Here is a 19,374-nt window from a genome sequence, read left to right as displayed (position 1 = left end):
CAGCTGGTGTGCTATGTCGAAATAATTGTCCAATTAACACTCTTTCTAAACCATGCTGAGCTACAATGAGGTGTGGCTGCTAATTCCAGATATGCTGCTTATTTCTAAAAAATAATTGATAAAACTGGAAACTCCACCCATTTTGTGACTGAATGTATGTCTAGTTTGGTGTAAAATGTTCTGTTCTATAGGAATGTAGAAAGTCAGAATTGACTTTCTACTGAGACAGCGTGAGGCCGCAGTGCTGAAATTGTGTGGTGTAACTGTCATTAAAAGAACACAACTGATTAAATGTCTTTTATTAATTTTGTCTAAAATTTGTCCAAACAAAGACAGAACGGGGGAAGCTGCTTGTTGATTTTGTGGCCAGTTTGCCGTATTGGCCATAACTGAGCATACAAAAAGTGTAAAATATAACTGTATTTTTTTTCTTTGTCTTCTTATTTTATAATTTTCATATAAAATATATTTAAGTTATTTTGGAGCATTCTATTGGTGTGTTAAATAAGACATGTTTACAAAATTTAAAAATGGACAGATTTTGATGAAGCAGTTACAGAAAATAAATGAATAAATTAATGAATTCAAGGTTTTGTTCAGACCGCATTGAAGATTCAATGACTGCATGATACAAATGTATCGAGTTGGTAAAACTGGAGAAATCCATGAAAGCAGTTTGAAACCTATGTTGGCACTTTTATTATAGCAAAACCTCTCATTTAAATATTTTCTATCGTAAAACAACAAAACCGTTTCAGTGACCTGTTCAGGTTGTTGGAGGCCGTTTGAGGTCGATTGATCGAAGTACTCCTCTCCACAATCTCCTCCTATGTGACCTTGGGCTAAAACCTATTAACCCCTGACCTTCTCTGACCTCCTTCAACCTTTGGTGCCAAAGGACATGAGGCTGAAAGATGACCACAGCCTCAGCCTTCTGTTGGCCAAAGGCAAACACACTAGGCCAAAAAAAAAAAGGTTTTAGCACACTCCACAAATAATACTATTAGCTAATCAATACTCCAGCCAAGAGAAGGGGGCCAGGGGGTCCAGTTTGAAAAGATTTTGGTTTGGCACACACCCACTCATCACATCATATTTAATCAACAAAGATGGGTTTGGTGCCTTAAGTTTGTTTGTTTAGATATAATGCTAATGTTGCTAAAATTTAATGGAAGCTTATGGCTCACCAATTAGCATCATGCCCATATTGACAAGACACCCTAAATAGATTCATAATGCCAAGCTCAGAATCATATTAGAATATTTTCCGACAAAATATTATATATTTAACTACAAATCTAATCGAATGTGTCTGGTGAAAATGCAGTTAGTGTAAATTTCATTTTTCAACAGTTATTAAAAATCACTATGGTAACCATCCAAAGCAGATCCTCAGCAAACATATGGTCAACAAAACCAACAGAAACTCTAATATCCATTCAGCAAGACAAAAAACACTAGCATCATGTGTGCATATGAAATATGAGCTCATCCCCCTTACCCAAAACCTCCATTATACCACTGCTGCCGCATCCCCCCCCCCCCCCCCCACAACTAACAGACCCACCCACCAACCAACCAATCATCTTCCACAACCCTCCAAAGCCTCAAGCTTATTTTATACTTGAAATGGTAAATCACCCCTAAAATGTCAAAGTTAACACTAAAAATGGTCCCTGTGGTGAATGAAACAACAGTACTTGGCCAAAGTAGCCAAAATGGGTCCTCTTTTATTAAAAATTATTTTAAAAAAATTAAAAATAAAACACACACAAATCCCTGAGAAAATAAAATGCCCTGACCACCTTGTCACCCCAAATTATTTGGACACAGCATGTCCTCCATGGATGGTGTGACCCAAACAGCAATATTAAAACAATACACATAACTACAAGAAAGTCAGAAAAAAATTGTAAAACACCCGCCACTTGTGCACTTGATAAGCCCAGGTTATTTGGATACAGCATGCGCATCCCAGTCTTGACCTGCCATACAGATCTTACTGGCTCCTCAATCCAGCTGCAATTGACCAGAAAAGCAACACGAATCAAGAATAATTAGCTGAATTTAAAAATGAATACTACTATATGGCTCTATCAGTGGTGAAACCAGCCTGGCCCCCAAGGCTAAACTGAAACAAAAAACATGCTCCATCATTAAAAAAGCAACCAACGTATACTAAAACATAGGTCATGTACTATTACAAATTGCACAGTTTCAATCATTACTTATCAAATATAAAGCCACCACTCCACATAATGCACTCAAACTGTTCCGACACCTCATACCATGCCCATCCCTTATCTGCCATGTGAACCCCACTGGATCCCTGGTGTGACTCAGCTACCGTAAGTCACAACAAGCCACAAAATTTGAAATTATATTAGAAATATTAAATGGAAATAAAATTACACACCTATCATTAGCCTCGGTTTGTTTTGGCACAGTATATATGCCCTGCCCAGCCCTAACCTGCCATGTGGACCCCACAGGGTGCAGACCATTGGTTCCTCTAGACGAGCCAGTCATCATTGACCAAAACGTGACACGAAAACAGCCACAAACTTGAAAGAATACCTGAAATTATTTGCATAAACACTTCACAGTGTTACACCAAATTATTTAGACACAACATGCCCTGCCCATGTGGACCCCACTGGGTTTCCGAACCATGGGATCCAGCTACCACTGACTAAAAGGTGAAACGAAGATATTCCACAAACTCAGAAATAGTCCACAGATATTAGGAATAATTCACCAAAATTGAGCCTTATATTGCCGCATAGGGCACACCATGTGGCATTGTACACCTGCATCTCACAGCGTGAGACTTCTCCGATCAATATTCCGATCTGGAGCTGTATTCCAGGCTCATAACCATCCACAAACGGGACAGCGAGAGGATACAGCACAGTGGCTTGGATTTCATCTTATGTTCCAGATCCAGAGATGTGGTTAGCGCTCAGTTCTTTGATCATCAGCTCTGTTTTCTAAGGTGCAAGCAAGGATAAACATGGGGATGAAGAAAAGTTACACAAAAGCTGCCAAGAAACAGGGAAAAAAAGAGAGAGGAGCAATAGAAAGATTGAGAAAGAGAAAGAGAGAGAGAGCGTGAGTACCTCATGGTTTCTGTTGCAGTGGTCAGCGAGCAGCGAGAGCAGAGGTGTGGCGGTCAGGAGAGGAGCACAGACATTGAGAGGAAGGGAAGGGATGAAAGAGGGAGGAGGGATGAAAGAGAAGAGGAGGGGGAAGCTAGAGAAGCTACCGTTTCTCGCCCACTTCCCACTGGCCAAGAGCAAGGGGAGGGTCCAGTCCATGTGTTGTGGGGCACTCCTCCTTTCTCTCTCTCTCTGCTCTTCTTTATCTTGCTCTCTCCTTCCTCATGCTTTCGCTTTACTCTCTCTTCCTCCTCTGTCTCGCTCTTCACTCAGCTTCTTAGTGTATCTCTCTCGGCTCTCTTTCCCTCTCACTCCCCCTTTCCTCTTTCTCTCTCTCTCGCTCCCTCTCCCTCTCCGCTGTCAGGCCGAGTTTAACGGAGCGAAAGAAGACGGCGCTCCCTTGCTTGCACGCTCACTCCCCCGCTGCTGGGAGACAGAGGGCTGGGGCAGGTGGGGCAACAGCAAAGTGACCACTGCCCTAAAATGGCCCCAAAAACTGCCCCTCCCAAAATACCACACCAGCCATCTCTCTCTCTCTCTCTCTCTCTCTCTCTCTCATATTTAAGTTTCTTGAATTAAGTTTCTTAAGTGTGATGATCAGTGTTGTACTAGTTAAACATTTCAAGTGTAGAAAATGAATTTGTATATTTTGTTAAATTTGAATTTTCTCTTTCATCCTCCCACTCTATGTGTTCCCCCATTTCCTCCTTGTGTATCTCTCTCCCTAATTTTCACATTCTCTTTTCTCCCTCTCTCTTGTACTTAAACGTCACTTTTTGACGCACATGATAATACTTGGTGGAATTACTTATCTTTAAAACTTGTAAAAAGAAAAAAAAGTCATTTGTCCTCCAGTTTGCGATGGATATAGTTTGTGTACACTAATACTTTCATTTCAATTATCTGCTTTCTGTCTTTCATTCTCTCCCTCTCTCTCGCTGCCATGAAAGTGTGAACTCGTTGTCCCATAGTAACAAAGATGCCTGGAATCCAGATTAGTGCATCACAAAAAAAAGACAGACAAGAGAATATAAAAAAAAATAATAAAGGTGCACAGGGGGCCATTTTTTGGGGAAAAAACTCACTGCCGAACACCCTCTCTTAATTTTATCCTTATTCCCCCTGTTTCTGCCTCTCTCTATATATCTTTCTTTCAGTTTCACTCTTTCATTCTTTTCTATTTTTTTCCAGTCTCTCTCGCTCTCATTTTCCCATCTCTAATCTTTTCTCCCTCTCTTGTTGTTCTCACTGTTTTACCCTCTCTTTTTTGCCTCTTTCCTCTCTCACTTTCTCAGTTTTTCTCTTTTTGCTTTTTCTCTTGCTCCATCTCTCTCTCTCTCTCTCTCTCTCTCTCTCTCTCTCTCTCTCTCTCTCTCTCTCTCTCTCTCTCTCTCTCTCTTTCACCCCCCGCCCCTCTCTCTGCAACACTCTCATTCCTCATACAGGACAACTATTGATTTTTGCCCTTCCTCCTCCATCCCTCTCTTCTTTTGCTGTTTGCTGTTTTCACTGTTTCAATGTGGAAAAAAGAAAGAAAACACAAACCCACAAAGATGCAAAAAATACATATTAAATTTACACTCATGCATAACTCACATTAACTTCAATTGAATTGTTTTCTGCTGTATAATCAGATGGTTGAATTGTAAATGAAGTGATTGACGGTGGGTTTGGTTTGGTGTGAAATGCTCCGAGTCGAACTGCTCATAGTTGTGGTGAATGGAACCAGATTTCCACAGCTTCTAAATTCTACTAACAGAAAATTATTACATTAAATAGTTATTAATACACTGCTCATACTTCAGACATTGTTTTATTTTGATTTTGTAAGTGTTGAGACATTCGGTTACCATTTTATCAGCACTGTAAATAAACCTAGGCCAGTTTCCCTAAAGTCAACCATTTCGCACCTAAACATAGTCAATAACTTAGTTTACTAACCCTCAAAATGTAAATTATATAATTTAAACACACCAGCTGTCCTTAGAGTTGTGTTAATTTCATGGTGAATGTTCCAATGAATATATACCGAAATTTCAGGGAATAAATTTCATTTCTATTCACTTCTATTAAAAGTTAAAACATATTGCTACTTTTTTGTCGTGTTTCACAATGAATGACTTTGTTTACATCTCAAACATTAAGTTATTCTGCAATTTTGAAAACTCTGAGCTTTTCAGCTTTGATCACAAATGATTTAGTAAATAGTACACATTATATAGCTATGGGCCATATATGCCATTTGGAGTTTAAAGTGTTAAAACAGTGGTCATTAAGCCAATGGTTTATCAGACAGCAAATTCACCTGGTTCTTCAAATCCTCAGTATCAGCACTGATCAGAGAGCTTGGTGATTGATTGGTTGGCGTGTGCCGGACATTCAGGAGGTCACCATGGTGTTTCAGGCCCTTTCTCTCACTGACCCTGTGTCAATGGGATGCAAGAGCGATGACCCTCAGGCCTACGTCTTTACTGACCCCTCCCCTCACCCTCAGCAGTGTCCAGCGACCTCTGACCCCTTTTCCTCCTCCCCCTCCAGGCCAGTGGGGGATGAGGTTGTTGGGTTCTGCCCCCTGGAAGGTTCGGCGTGTGCCGTGAGGCCCAAGGAGACGTGAGGCCGTTGTTATGGAGATGACCCCAGGGAACAAGAAGTCCCCGAGCTCTTACATAACGCTGCTGACCTCCATCATATTACAATAACACAGCATCGCCATCTTTGTTTTGATCAGGCTGATGGCAGCTGGGAAGTTTACAACCAAAATCCAAATAAATATAAATAAAGCCAATGGTTCATATACAGTCCTATGCAAAATTAGAATATCCCTGGTTGTGTATTAATAATAATAATAATTTTAATTATTATTATTATTATTATTATTCAAAATATCCTGAAGTGAATATACAAACACACACACACACACACACACACACTATTGCAAGTATTTTTTTTGCATTCCTATTGGTCCATTCATCATGGAGATACATCAATGGAGATATATATATTTTTCTCTCGACACTGACAATATTTTAAATTTAAATATGTTTATATAAAAACATTTCCCTGAATTAAACTACATAAAAATTAAATATAAATATTAAGTATATTATTTTTTTATTACATAATTCATATGTATATAGACCCTTCACACTTTTATTTTTCATGTTTTTTTTTACCTCTGCAATCCCCAATTGTGTAACCCCACCCTATTTTTCAGATTGATGTCATTTTTACCTGTGCTATGCATAGTATTGTGATGCTGCAATTTCCTTCAGGATCAGTAAAGTGCCATCTTATGATATTGTTTCCTTAAATAATAATTTAGTTAATACAATTTCACTTAATACAACCATATGCCTACAACACCTTCAGGATGAGTTGGAGTGATATTTATGAGCCAGAACTAATCATTCAGTGTCAGTAACTGAACACACTAAAGCTCTCATGGCTGCCATCAAATCCTCACAGCATAAATTTTCTCAGAAGAGTAGAGGCTGTTATTGCAGCAAATGGGAACAAGCTATCCACTAATACCCTTCATTTTAAGAAAAATGTTGGATAAGCAAGTGTCCAAAGACTTTTGGCAGGCTGCCTAGTGCTGGACAATACAGTAGAAAGAGAGGGCGTGCAGGACAGTGAGATGTTGTTGTGGCCCCCTAACACAGCACATGCAGAGGGGCACAATAGTATTTTGGGGTTTTGCAGGGTGTGGAGGAAAGGGAGGAGGGACAGCACCATCTGCCATAAAGCTGGATCGTGAAGGGTGGGGGGGGGGGTGAAGGATAGGGAAAAGGGAGGGCAAGTAGGAGGGGCAACCAAGGACAAGTTAGCGCTGAAGATGAAGCAAATCCCCCCACAAATTACTCATGACCCCCTGAAGTGATAGCCGTAGGAACAAGCCAATTCCTTCCAGGGTGTCAATTAGCGAAATTAGAGACCCTCTATTCTGACCATCTTCATTATGATCCATCCAGGTCACCTGCTCATCCAACATTTCAAGATTTCAGGCTCCATGTTGGAACATTGCAATGAGGGTTTGATGGCAAAGATTTTAATCAAAAATGATTAGATTAGGATACCAATCTAATACCAGTGTTTATAAAGCCCCAGTATAAGGAAAAGAGTAAATAAACAAAAAGGTTCTGTCAGATATTCTAGGCTTCCTCTGTCTCTGCTCACGGCTGAAAGATGGCTAAGAGTCCTCCGAACATTGAAAAACGTGAAAAAAGATGAAGATAATGCTTTATTCCTGCTTCATAGGGGGGTAATATTGACTTATTTTTGACTTTTCCAATAATTTGTGTAGGAACCCACTCTAGACTTGGGAGATTGCTATCTGCATGAAAGTAAACAGACGGAAATAACGAAATAGCTAAAAACTAAAAACTTGCGTTTCTCTGGTAATTCAAACAGTGAATAAAAACTTACAGACAAGTTCAACTTCAGCCACGTACAGACAACTGTCATTTTGTCTCCTCAAGCACACCATTCTTCTGAACATAAACAAACCAGAGAGAGCAGCAGCTCTCCAGGATTGTGGGACATTCTCCTTAAGGCCAGTTACTGGATTTTAAATGCCACTTCAAATCATCACATAAGGTGTTCACTCCAGAGAACACAGTTCCACTCTACAACAGCCCAGTTAACTGACTAAACACGAGCATATTCTACTTCTACAATTACAGAGAGTAGTCCACCTGTTGAATACTTTCTTATCCCCTTTTCACCCTGTTCTTCAATGGTCAGGACTTCCACAGGACCACCACAGAACAGTTTTGGGTGGTGGGTCATTCTCAGTGCTACAGTGATACTGACGTGGTGGTGGTGTGTTTGAGTGTGTAAGAGTGTGTAAGAGTGGATCAGACACAGCAGAGCTCCTTGAGTGTACATGTCCCTAAATTTAAATGTCGCAAGAAGTTATTCTAATCTGAAAGAAAGGCATGTAGGAGGAGCATGGTTTTGAAATATTCTATACCACTGTATGTTGCTGAAAAGAGGTTCTGGTAAACATTAACACTTATTATGCCATACAGAGGCCAAGTCCAGATGAAAACATCTGCCTAACTATGACTCCCTCTTCCAAACTTAACTGCATTAAGTTTAAAGTATATAAGCTAGAGTCCAAAGCTTTCACACGTGCACAGTAATCCAGAAATCTTTACCTGAAGGAGATGTATGTGTGAAAGCAAACACTATTTGTTCATTTGTCCCAGACTTTACATGGACTTTATTCCACTAGTGTCATAAAAGCTCTGAGTAAAGTCAGAAAGAGTATGTGTGAACAGAGCTCCTAATGTCCTGGAGTATCACCTGCGCAGGTGTCTCCCGATGTCTAGAGTACGCTGAATATTCCCAGCTGCGAGAACTCCTCTGTTATAGAAATTCTCATGCTGTAAACTACATGTGTGAAAGGATCTCTCTGGGATAGATCGGGGACCCAGTAGTCCATAGTTTTACCTGGTTTCACATGTGAAAGGGGCTCAAGTCAGTGTATGTATAAACACTGATCAGACATATCATTATGGCTGCCTCCTTTTTTCTACACTCATTGACTGTTCATTTTATGAGCTTCACTGACCATACAGGAGCACTTTGTACATCTACAATTACAGATTGTTACACTGCATACTTTTGCCCCTTTCATATTTAAGCAGTCAGGATGCCATAAGGTATGATTTGGATGGTGGATCATTTTCAAATGTGCAGTGACACTGCAAATTGGTGCTAGTGCGTGTTGTGTTTGTATGAGTGGATTAGACAGCCACACAGACGTTTTTTAACCAACCCTTCAGTGTCACCGCTGACCTGAAGGGCAAACAAGGTTTGCAGAGCAACTTACAAACTACATTTTGTAATTGTACAACTACAAAGTGTTTTCTATGATTACTGTGTGTGTGGGTGGGACTAGAGGGGTTGATCTTACATCTCATATGATGTAATCGTACATTAGTCAGACAGCATGTTTAAACCGTGCAAAACAAATCTATATTCTAATACATAATTCATAACAGCAGGTCTTTTTGTGGCTGTGTTGAATTTTTCAGTTATTGAACTTGGAGCCACATTCTGTTTCTCAGCATCTCCATCTACTGGACAAACACCAAACAACAAGTCTTAAACCACTGAGTTTTCATTATTAAAATAAAAACTACTGAATAATAATAATAATAATAATTTAAAAAATCTGTAGTATTAAAAAAAATCTTGAAAACCAAAAAAGGTGTGTGTGTGTTTGTTTTTGTGTAGGTGTGTTAAACCAGTTAGTTAATTAGTAGTAATATTATTGTTAACATTTGCATGTGTCACAATTAACATATTTTGTATTCAAATGTTTAACTCAATGTATCAGATTAACATTTGTTTACATTTGCAAGATTATAAACATAAACATACACAAACCACATTTGCAAAAGGAAAAGTTGGGATTGCAAAAGAATGCAATAATTTACAAAGACAATATTTTATGTGCTGAAATCCAGAATTTTTTTTGTATTTGTGGGAATTAATTATGTCATTCCTTATGTCATTTCCTGTCATTTCTCTGCATGGCTCTGACGTTCAAGTTAATCTGTGAATAACTCTGGCCAATGTTCTCCTCTCCACAAGAATAAAACACCTGCATTATTACTCCGCTTATCTGAGGTGATTATGCTTATGTAGCTCTATTCTGATGCGGAAAACTCATTCTGTTTACATTTGTGTTAAATATGGACAAGATATTTATTTGACAACATCTGAATATGGTTTGCTCTGTGAAGGACTGGCGCCCCCTCCAGGGTGTATTCCCGCCTTGCGCCCATTCATTCTAGGTAGGCTCTGGACCCACCTTAACTGGATAAGCGGTTACAGATAATGGATGAATTAATGAATATGGTTTGAGTGATCTAATCATAAACAAAACATCACAATGCATCTTGAGGGTGTTGACTCCTAGAATTTCATCCACTGAAATCCCACTGGATGTGTTTAGTGAAGGACAAATATGGCAGCAATTCAGGAACAAAGTTTCTCAACCTAAAATAGTAAAGAACTTCAGTTTGCCACTGCATTCACCAATGCAAGTTAAAAATCTATCATGTATAAACATGTATTAACCATGTATAAACATGATTCGAAATGTCACAGCTTTCTGTGGGCCTAAAGCTATTTAAGATAGTCTGAACGAAGTGGAAAGTGTCCTGTGGTCAAGTCAAAATTGGCAAATGTTTTCAGAAATTATGGATGCCACATGCTACAAGCTAAACAGGATATGGACCATCTAGCTTATTATGGGTGCAGAGTATGGGAATACATTTCTGGACATGGCATGGGTAACTTGCACATCTGTGAGGGCTAGGTTAATGCTAAATGCTTGCTTTTCAGTAAGACGAGGCTAAACCACATTTTACAGGGATTACAACAGCATGGCTCCTTAGTAAGGGAGCTAAATCTATCCAGACCTGTTAGCCACTGACAAACATTCGACAAATTATAAAACAAATGGTGTCCCTATTATAGCAAACCTATAGCAAACATGAATGGAAAAACATTTCACTTTCACTTTCAAACTAAAACAATGTCACTCCTTAGTTCCTGAAGATTTGGTGTTGTTAAAATAGAGATGATGCACCACAAAGGTTAACATGCTCCTGTCTCAAATTTTTTGGAATGTTTTGCTGGCATCAAATTCAAATTGGGACAATATATTTCCAAAAAACATAAAAATTCTCAGTTTCAACATTTAAAATGTCAAAATGTATTTGTATTATTCTCAAATAAATATACACTCATAAAAATAAAGTTGCTATAAAGGGTTTTTTGGGCAATGCCATAGAGAAACCACCTTTGGAGCCATAAAGAAATACGTTTGTTTGAGTACAAAGAACGTATTAAAGATTTAAAAATCCATTGTTCAACCTTAAGGTTCTTTACACATTTTCCAAAGAACCTTTTGTAGCACATTCATTTTTAAGAGTGTAGAGTGGACTTCATTGCATTTTGTTTTTAAATACATTTTGCACAACATCCAAACATTTTGGAAATGGGGTCTGTGTTATCGCTTTTATACCATATGAGTGTTTGTGAAAAGTGTTGGCACCAGTGATTAAATTACCTTTAGTGTGTGTGTGTGTGTGTGTGTGTGTGTGTGTGTGTGTGTGTGTGTGTGTGTGTGTTTGTGTATGTGTGTGTATGTGTGCATATGTGTGTTTTGTGTGTGTGTGTGTGTGTGTGTGTGTGTGTGTGTGTGTTTGTGAAAATATATGAACACATCCTCTACAGAGAACAGAGCACAAACGTATATGGAATTTTAAACCCATTTTTGTACTTTGCATTGTTTTGCCTACAACTGCAGATGAATGTATCTGAAAAGATATTCTGTGTCTATCTGCCTCCATGACATTTTTTCTTTTGATTTTGTTTTTTGTTCTCCACCAGTTCAGCAAATATCTGATATCCAATATTTAGACATAATATTCAGACAGATAGACAGAGAGACAGAACACAGGCAGATGAACCTGCAGAGAAAAATACATGCTAACAGACAGACAAATTAAAAAGTCTGGCCAATAAACAGCCAGATAAACTGTTAAAAGAGCAACAAGCACAAAACACACACAATCAAATAGACATACAAACTGACAAATACACAAGAAGGCTAACAGTTGGATAGATAGCCACACTCTGAGAAAATAACCTACAGTAGAGGTACATTATTGGTCACTAAAGGTACAAGCTGTGTAAAAGTACAACAGTGTTTAAAAGTCCAGTTTTGTTCCTTAAAAGTACATTACCTTCTCTTCTCCAGAAGGAGAGATACATGTTTGTAATCTTTCATTATAGAACTGTCATAAAAATAAATAAATAAAAAAAACATAATAAAGGTCCTGGAGATGAAATGGAGCATACGAAATCCACACAATTTTAAAACCTACGATTATAATAAAATGAGGTACAAATATGTTCCATAATTAAAGGTACAAGTACATACTCTTGAGGGTACCAGCACAGTGACATATTTTCTGACAGTCCAGATATAGACGGGTAGACAGAGAGATAGATAAAGAAATACAGCCAGAAACAAATATAGCCAGATAGCAGGCAGGCAGATAAATGAGGAGAAATACAGACAAACAGACAGAGACACATACAGACATATCTGAAATATAGACAGGCATACAGACAGAAAAACAGAGGGAGAGACAAGCTGAGTAAAACAAACAGGCCGATTGAACAAATCAGTAAAGAGGCAGACAGGCAAACTGCCAGACAGCGATACGGACAGACAGACAGATGAACAGGTACAGGCAGAAAGTCAGAGAGATAAACAGGCAGATACATAGACAGACAGAGGCAGGGGGCTGTTTATGCTCTTAGCTCTGTCTTGTTTAAGTCTGATGTCGTCTGGTGCTGGTCAATAACATGACCTCATGCTGAGCTTCCATCAGATCAACTGTCACAACATGTCTGGAGTTGGCCGCAAAAAAAATGTACAATGTCTGGTTACTGCTACATCACTAAAGTCTGACCCTTGATCAGCTCTCTGCACGTCTGTGTGGATAAGCTTCGTCTTACACTAGAGACTGTGATAATGCAGTTATTGTGTGATTTTAATACAGTCTGGATATATATTTATTTTTTTTTATCAACTGCACTTTTGATATTATATTCAGCTGCTGTTGTTTAAGTTTAATAATCTGTTAAATACAACATCCAATGTCCAGGAATTTCTAGACAGTCCTTATACCATGCAAAGGTGCACCCATTGTGGACACAGACATTCAGTTATTGACTTACTGTTTGTTTAACTGTTCATGAAACCAAATAACTAAATATTGATACATCCCATCCTTGCGTTTATTTTTAAGGCTCAGTTTGGGTGTATGTTTACTGTAAATGTCAGGAATGTCAGGTTAATTCGAAGTTTTAAATAAATATTATTTTAACAATATACATATAGTTATTATGAATTAAGTAAACAAAAATGTTATATGAAAATACTTTTTATTTGCCTTTTCTGCATCAGATTTAAAAAAATATTCAATACTGATATCGACACAGACGATACCATCCTGGGTTTTACTTGGTATCAGATATGAAGGGAAATGTGTGATATCGCACATCACTACTGCTCAATCCTCAGTGAGGGCTTGAGGAATATACCCTTAGGGTTGGACTGTGGAGTGGCATTCTCTAGAGCAGTGGTTCTCAAACCTTTTAGACCAAGTGCCACCCATTATCAAACCAAAACCTCCAAGTACCACCTATGATTTTTTACCACAGAAACATGTGCGCCCCTGGTTCTTCCTCTATTCCAGGGGCATAAGGCAAAATCTTGCTTAAATTTTTGCATATTTTTGTTGCCTTTTATTTACCTGAAATTTGCTTGCTAAAATAATTACAAAAAAATACAGTGAATACAAATAAATACACTGTAAAATATGTCAGTGAATTTTATGGTGGAAAACTGTAAAACCATGACAGTAAATGACTGCAAACTCTAAAAAGGTTGAAAACGGTTTTTGTAACAGTGAAAAATACTTTTATCAGCCTAAATACAAATTTTGAGAGTTTCTAAAATACAATTTTCTATGTTTCTATGTTTTTTTCTGTCTTTCAGACTTTTTATTTTGGGTTGCATTGGGGTGATTATTTTGTGTTTTTGTGTTTCTGTGTATGGTATGACGAGATGTGTGTTGATCAGGAAAGCTCACCATCAGCCTGTGTTCCGAGTGCTGGAGTGTGACACCCAGATAACACACATTTCTTGGGTCCTTTCTGCAATATCTCATCTTAATACAGGATGTGGTATGGCTATATCTAAATATGACTGTATCTCAGTCTCCATTCTCTCATTTTTCACACAATTTACAGGTTAATCTTATGGCAAAACAATGTTTCTTTGTTATTTTTATGTAAATACTATGGATTTTTACGGTGTATCTCTTTTTATTTGTTTACAGAAAAGTATTGTAAACAAAACAGTGCTTAAATGTAAAGTTTATGATTGCCAAAAACGTGACCGTATATTTTATGGTTAAATTCTGGCAACGACAGCTGCCAGTTTTTTTTTTACCATAAATTGTACGGATTTCTTTTTATAAGTGTAGGCCTAAACTAAATGTTTTAAACACAATTATACATTTATGAGAACATATTATGTTTATGGGCAATAAGCGTTTCGAAAGAAAAAAAAATACGAGAAGAGGTAGGTTTAATATCAGTTCCTGCATTGCATGTTGTTTTTTAGAAATCCGTGTAAAGAAAGCCAATTTCAGTTGCTTAATAGACGTAAGCAAAGGCTAGAGACAGACGTGAGCAATTTGGAAATTATTATAAAAAGGGCAAAGCAAAAACGAGAAACCAAGCCCGAGAAGTACTCTGAAGCCCAGAAGAACTAAATCCAGAGGGAAACATATACTAAGCGAGAATTCTGTACACGTGAAGACAATATAGAAGAAAAAACTCGGCTGAAGGAAAACGTGGCCGTTCTTCGCATCATTACAGCCCTAAAACAAGGTTTAACACAGCGCCGCCTCTCCTTCACCAACTGCTACAAGCGCAGAGAGCCGCTGTGAGCAGCTGCCCCAAGTGCCTGGCTGTTTTCAGCTGTTCCCCACCGGCCGTTCCCTTACAGACGTAATCACCGTGAATTTCTGTTAGAATCTGGATTTATCAAACGTGTGCGGCTGAGACTGCGAATAAAGGAATTTAATGAAAAAGGCAAAAAAAAAAAAAAGCCCAGGAAAACGGAAACCAAGGGCAGAAAGCAAAACCAAGAAATAATCAGGAGAGACAGAGAGAGAGCTCAGAAATTAACAAATGTATAACAGTTACTAAATGACAATCACACATAAAAGTACAGCTTGAAATGAAAATGGTTAATTAAACTTTAAATGGCTGTACAGTTCTTTTGTTCTTTTCCGCATAAAATGGATAGACTGATATTTTCAGGCACACTACAGACATTACATACAGGATCAGACACGTCATACAGATTCAGAGACCTCACACAGTACAGACACCACACACTACACACATCACCAACAGAATCTGACAGTGTACAGACTCTGCCCACTGTCTAACATCTTTCTGCTTATGTTAAAGTATATCAGTGTTTGTGCATCAGTTTATTTACACAATTTTAAACTTATATCGCATTTGCTGTTTTTCATATGCAAAATGTTATACAGTAAAACAATATTGTGAAGAAAACCACATTTGATGTTGAAGTCATTTATTAATATTTTCAGTCTATTAATTTTCATATTACCTTAAATTTACTGTAATTCACTTGTAAATACAACTAATAATGTAATAAGTCATTAAATTAATGGGAGTGTGCTGTAAACCACTGATGCTTGGTGTTTGCCATTCATTAAAATAACTTAATTCTTTTGTTATATTAATTGGAACATGCTAAATTTAATGTTTATTCTTGTGTAAATATACATTTTAATTATGGTTAATTAATGTTATATGCAAGTTAAATTACAGGAATATTCCGTATTTATTCAAATGTTAAAAGAATGTGTAAATACGGTAAATGTCCGTATTTTGAAATGAGACAAAATAACGTTATTTAACTGTAATTTGCTGGAAACTGTAGCTGCCAAACTTTTTTTTATGCAGTGCAAAAGTTGATATCCAGCATGCCAGGACGAATTGCAAAAGTCTTCAAAAAGAAGAACCAACCCTGTGGGTATAAGTCTTTGCATAAATTTGAGGTATTTGTCAATAAAGTTTTAAAAAATTGTATGAAATATTTACAGTTGTACTTCGGTATACTATAGAAAATAAGTTGTAAAAAAGCAGCAAACATTGTGAAACCAGAAATTTCACTTCAAAACTTTGTACTACAACTGCATATATATATATATATTAGGTTGTGATATATTTTATGGCTGTTTTCTCTTTTCACTAAAACAGCACATGGCTCTGTTTGTTTTTGTCCCTTGTCACTGCCTTAGCTCCGCCCTCTCATTAGTGTTTCCAGGTATTTCTTGTCTATGTAGCCCCTTGTTTCAGTGCTCCCTGGTCTGGTCTTGTGTGTAGATTTTTGTTTCTGTCTGTGTTTGACTCATGTCTACATCGGTTCATGGTTGTTTTCTGTTCTGTTCCCGTCCTAGTTTGTTCCTGTTTAGTTCTGTTCAAATTTAGTCTAGTTTGTTTTCCGTCTATCTTGCTCGTGATTGTTTGTTGTGTTTGCTTTTGTTTTGTAATAAAGATTCCTTGAGTGTACATCCGCCCCATCGTCCTCCCTTCCCGGCCTTGACAGAAGATCCGACCTCAATAATAACCGTTGTGAGGAATCCGTGGGCTGGGTGTACCATTCATTGGACTCTGTTCCGTTCAGGTTCTGGCACACCCATCGGGTGTGTAAAGGAGGACCCAGCACCCGCCACAACCCGAGTCCGTAGGAGTCATCGTGCTGGAGTCTCCCCCTCGCTGGAGGATAGCCATTTCAAGTCCTTGCTGTTAAGCCTCGGGGCAGAGGAGGTGAGGGTAACAGTGGCACACTTCTTGATCATTCTTGGTCAAAGGACTTATGCGATTTCCTCATGAATATGCCCTTGATGTTCATGATGATTGGTAGGTTTGAGCATTTTGTTTCATGTCTCAACCTAGGGCTGGGTAATTATTCATTCATTCACTCATTATCTCTAACCACTTATCCAGTTCAGGGTCGTGGTGGGCCCAGAGCCTACCCGGAATCCACGCTGGAGGGGACGCCAGTCCTTCACAGGGCAACACACACACACACACACACACATTCCCTCACACACTCACACCTACCACACTTTTGAGTCGCTAATCCCCCTACCAACGTGTGTTTTTGGACCATGGGAAACCCACGCAGACACAGGGAGAACACACCAAACTCCTCACAGGCAGTCACCCGGAGCGGGATTGGAACCCACAACCTCCAGATCCCTGGAGCTATGCGACTGCAACACTACCAGCTGCACCACCATGCTGGGAAATTGGGAAATTAATCAAAAACGAATCGAAATCAACATTCAGAACTTCTAATCAACATAATCTTGCCAATACTGATTATTTTTATTCTGTTATGTCCCCACTATGTGTTCATGTACTGTCCCTTTAAAACCACGCTACCAATCTGTAGTCACGAGATTCTGCCCCTATCTGCCACATGGAAGCCACCTAAACACTGAGGCCAACTGAGCAGCTCATACAAAAGAAAAACTGTCTGTGGTTTGGACGTGTTGTGTTTTGACTATAATTAAGACCCAACTGAACAAAAAGATATTAAACGCTGAAAAAAAAAACAAGCAACCAAAGCACAATCACACACCAACTATAAACAGAGCTCAAAAAAACAAGAGAAGAACAAGCCCCCAGCAACATTAGAAAAAAATCCCAGCTTTAATACTGGAGCATATTTACAGTACAAGCCTTGTCACTATGAGGGTCAAAAATACAAAAACATAATAATTGTTCATTAGTCATAATTGTGGTCAAATGTACAATTAATCGTGATATTGATTTGCAAATATATCGCCCAGTTTTATCTCAACCTCATTGCCATCTATGTCAAGGAAGCTGAAAGATTTTCCACAGCGAACTTAAGTCCAAATATTAGGATTCAAATTTAGAGCCAATATGCAGAAAATATGACATTAAAACATGTACTTAAAATATAATTACAATTGAGTTGACATCTTTTACACATAGCCAGCTTAATTAACGCTATCAATGAACTACTAGACAGTAAACAATGAATGAGTGAATCCTGTTGAACTCACCTCAACATTAACTCACCATGAGCAACAGAGGAGTCACAGTTCAGACAGTAGAGCGAGGAACGCTGATATTATATTTCCATACACTTTAATGCAGTCTCGGGTGAAAGGTGTTGTATATTTTGCATTTCGCTTATAAACGTTGCACGATTTTAAACTGATGGACAGAGCAAACTGCGAATACCCGCCCACAGAGAAACCTAATAGGTCTAGGAGAAATCATGAACTTCTCTCTCTCTCTCTCTCTCTCTCTCTCTCTCTCTCTCTCTCTCACTCTCTCTTTCTCTCTCTCTCCCTCTCTCTCTCTCTCTCTCTCTCTCTCTCTCTCTCTCTCTCTCTCTCTCTGTGTGTGTGTGTGTATCGCTTTCTTTCTCACTCACGTGTTCACAGAAGACAATTGGTTTGTGGGAGCCTCTGTCAAAATGCATGAGACTCCCGGAGTGGTGGAATGGCTGGCATGTAGTATTTAAAAGCAAGTTTCCTGACCATCCCTTCAGTATCTTTTTAGACTAAAAGTGCATTTCTAAGTTTGTTGTTCTGTACTTAGCCTTAAACATATTGTCATCCAGATCCAGCATTTGTGTGTGTGTGTGTGTGTGTGTGTGTATGTGTGAACACAGACATGGATGAGCAGAATATAAATTCTGTCATACTCTTTCCACTACATCAATCATGGCACTCCAAGGTCAAGAGAGACGGAAGAAAGAGGCAGGAGGGAGGGAACAAATGGAAGGTGAGTGGAGAGATGAAACACTAGTAGAAAGGGAAGAAGAGAAGGGCGTGAAATGGTAGTAAATGAATTACTGTATTTTTCCCTGGGCCTTTGTGATCATGGTCCTCATACACAAAGCATATAATCATTTGTCCCATTTTTGCTGTAGTAACAACAGCTTTGGTTCTTGTTCTTGGAAACATGACCCTCTTTTTCTATACTCATCATCAATTTTATCAGCTTTGTTGACCATATATATACATTTTGTAGATCTAGTAATTTTAATCTGTAGTATATCTGCAAAATGTTTCAATCTTTCAACCTGTTATTCAAAGGTTAGGCCCTCGAAAGGACCACCAGAGGGCAGATATGGTTTGTGTTATGGATCATTCTTAGCACTGCATAGGCATTGACTTGATGGTGGAGTGTTGGTGTGTGTTGCGCTGGTTCAAGTGGATCAGACACAGCAGTTTTTAAACACTCTGCTCACTCACTTTCCACTGAAGACCAGGGTGTAAGAGGTCTAAGAAATTATTCACAGTAACAGATGGACAACAGTGTGTAACTGTAGAACTACAATGCATTTATATGGTAATGAAATGGTAACAATGAGTGTAAAAATAAGGTCATACTGAAAAAATAAATGTAAATATTAAATGTTGATCTCTGAATTTTGCACAGTACTACGAAATTTTTTTCTTTATTTAAGGGTAATCATATGTAATACCACACTCTTCACACCCACTTTTTTACAGAGACAGCC

The sequence above is a fragment of the Hoplias malabaricus genome, chromosome X2 (genome assembly GCF_029633855.1).
Source record: "Hoplias malabaricus isolate fHopMal1 chromosome X2, fHopMal1.hap1, whole genome shotgun sequence".
Taxonomy (NCBI): Eukaryota; Metazoa; Chordata; class Actinopteri; order Characiformes; family Erythrinidae; genus Hoplias; species Hoplias malabaricus.
This window is presented reverse-complemented; position numbering follows the sequence as displayed.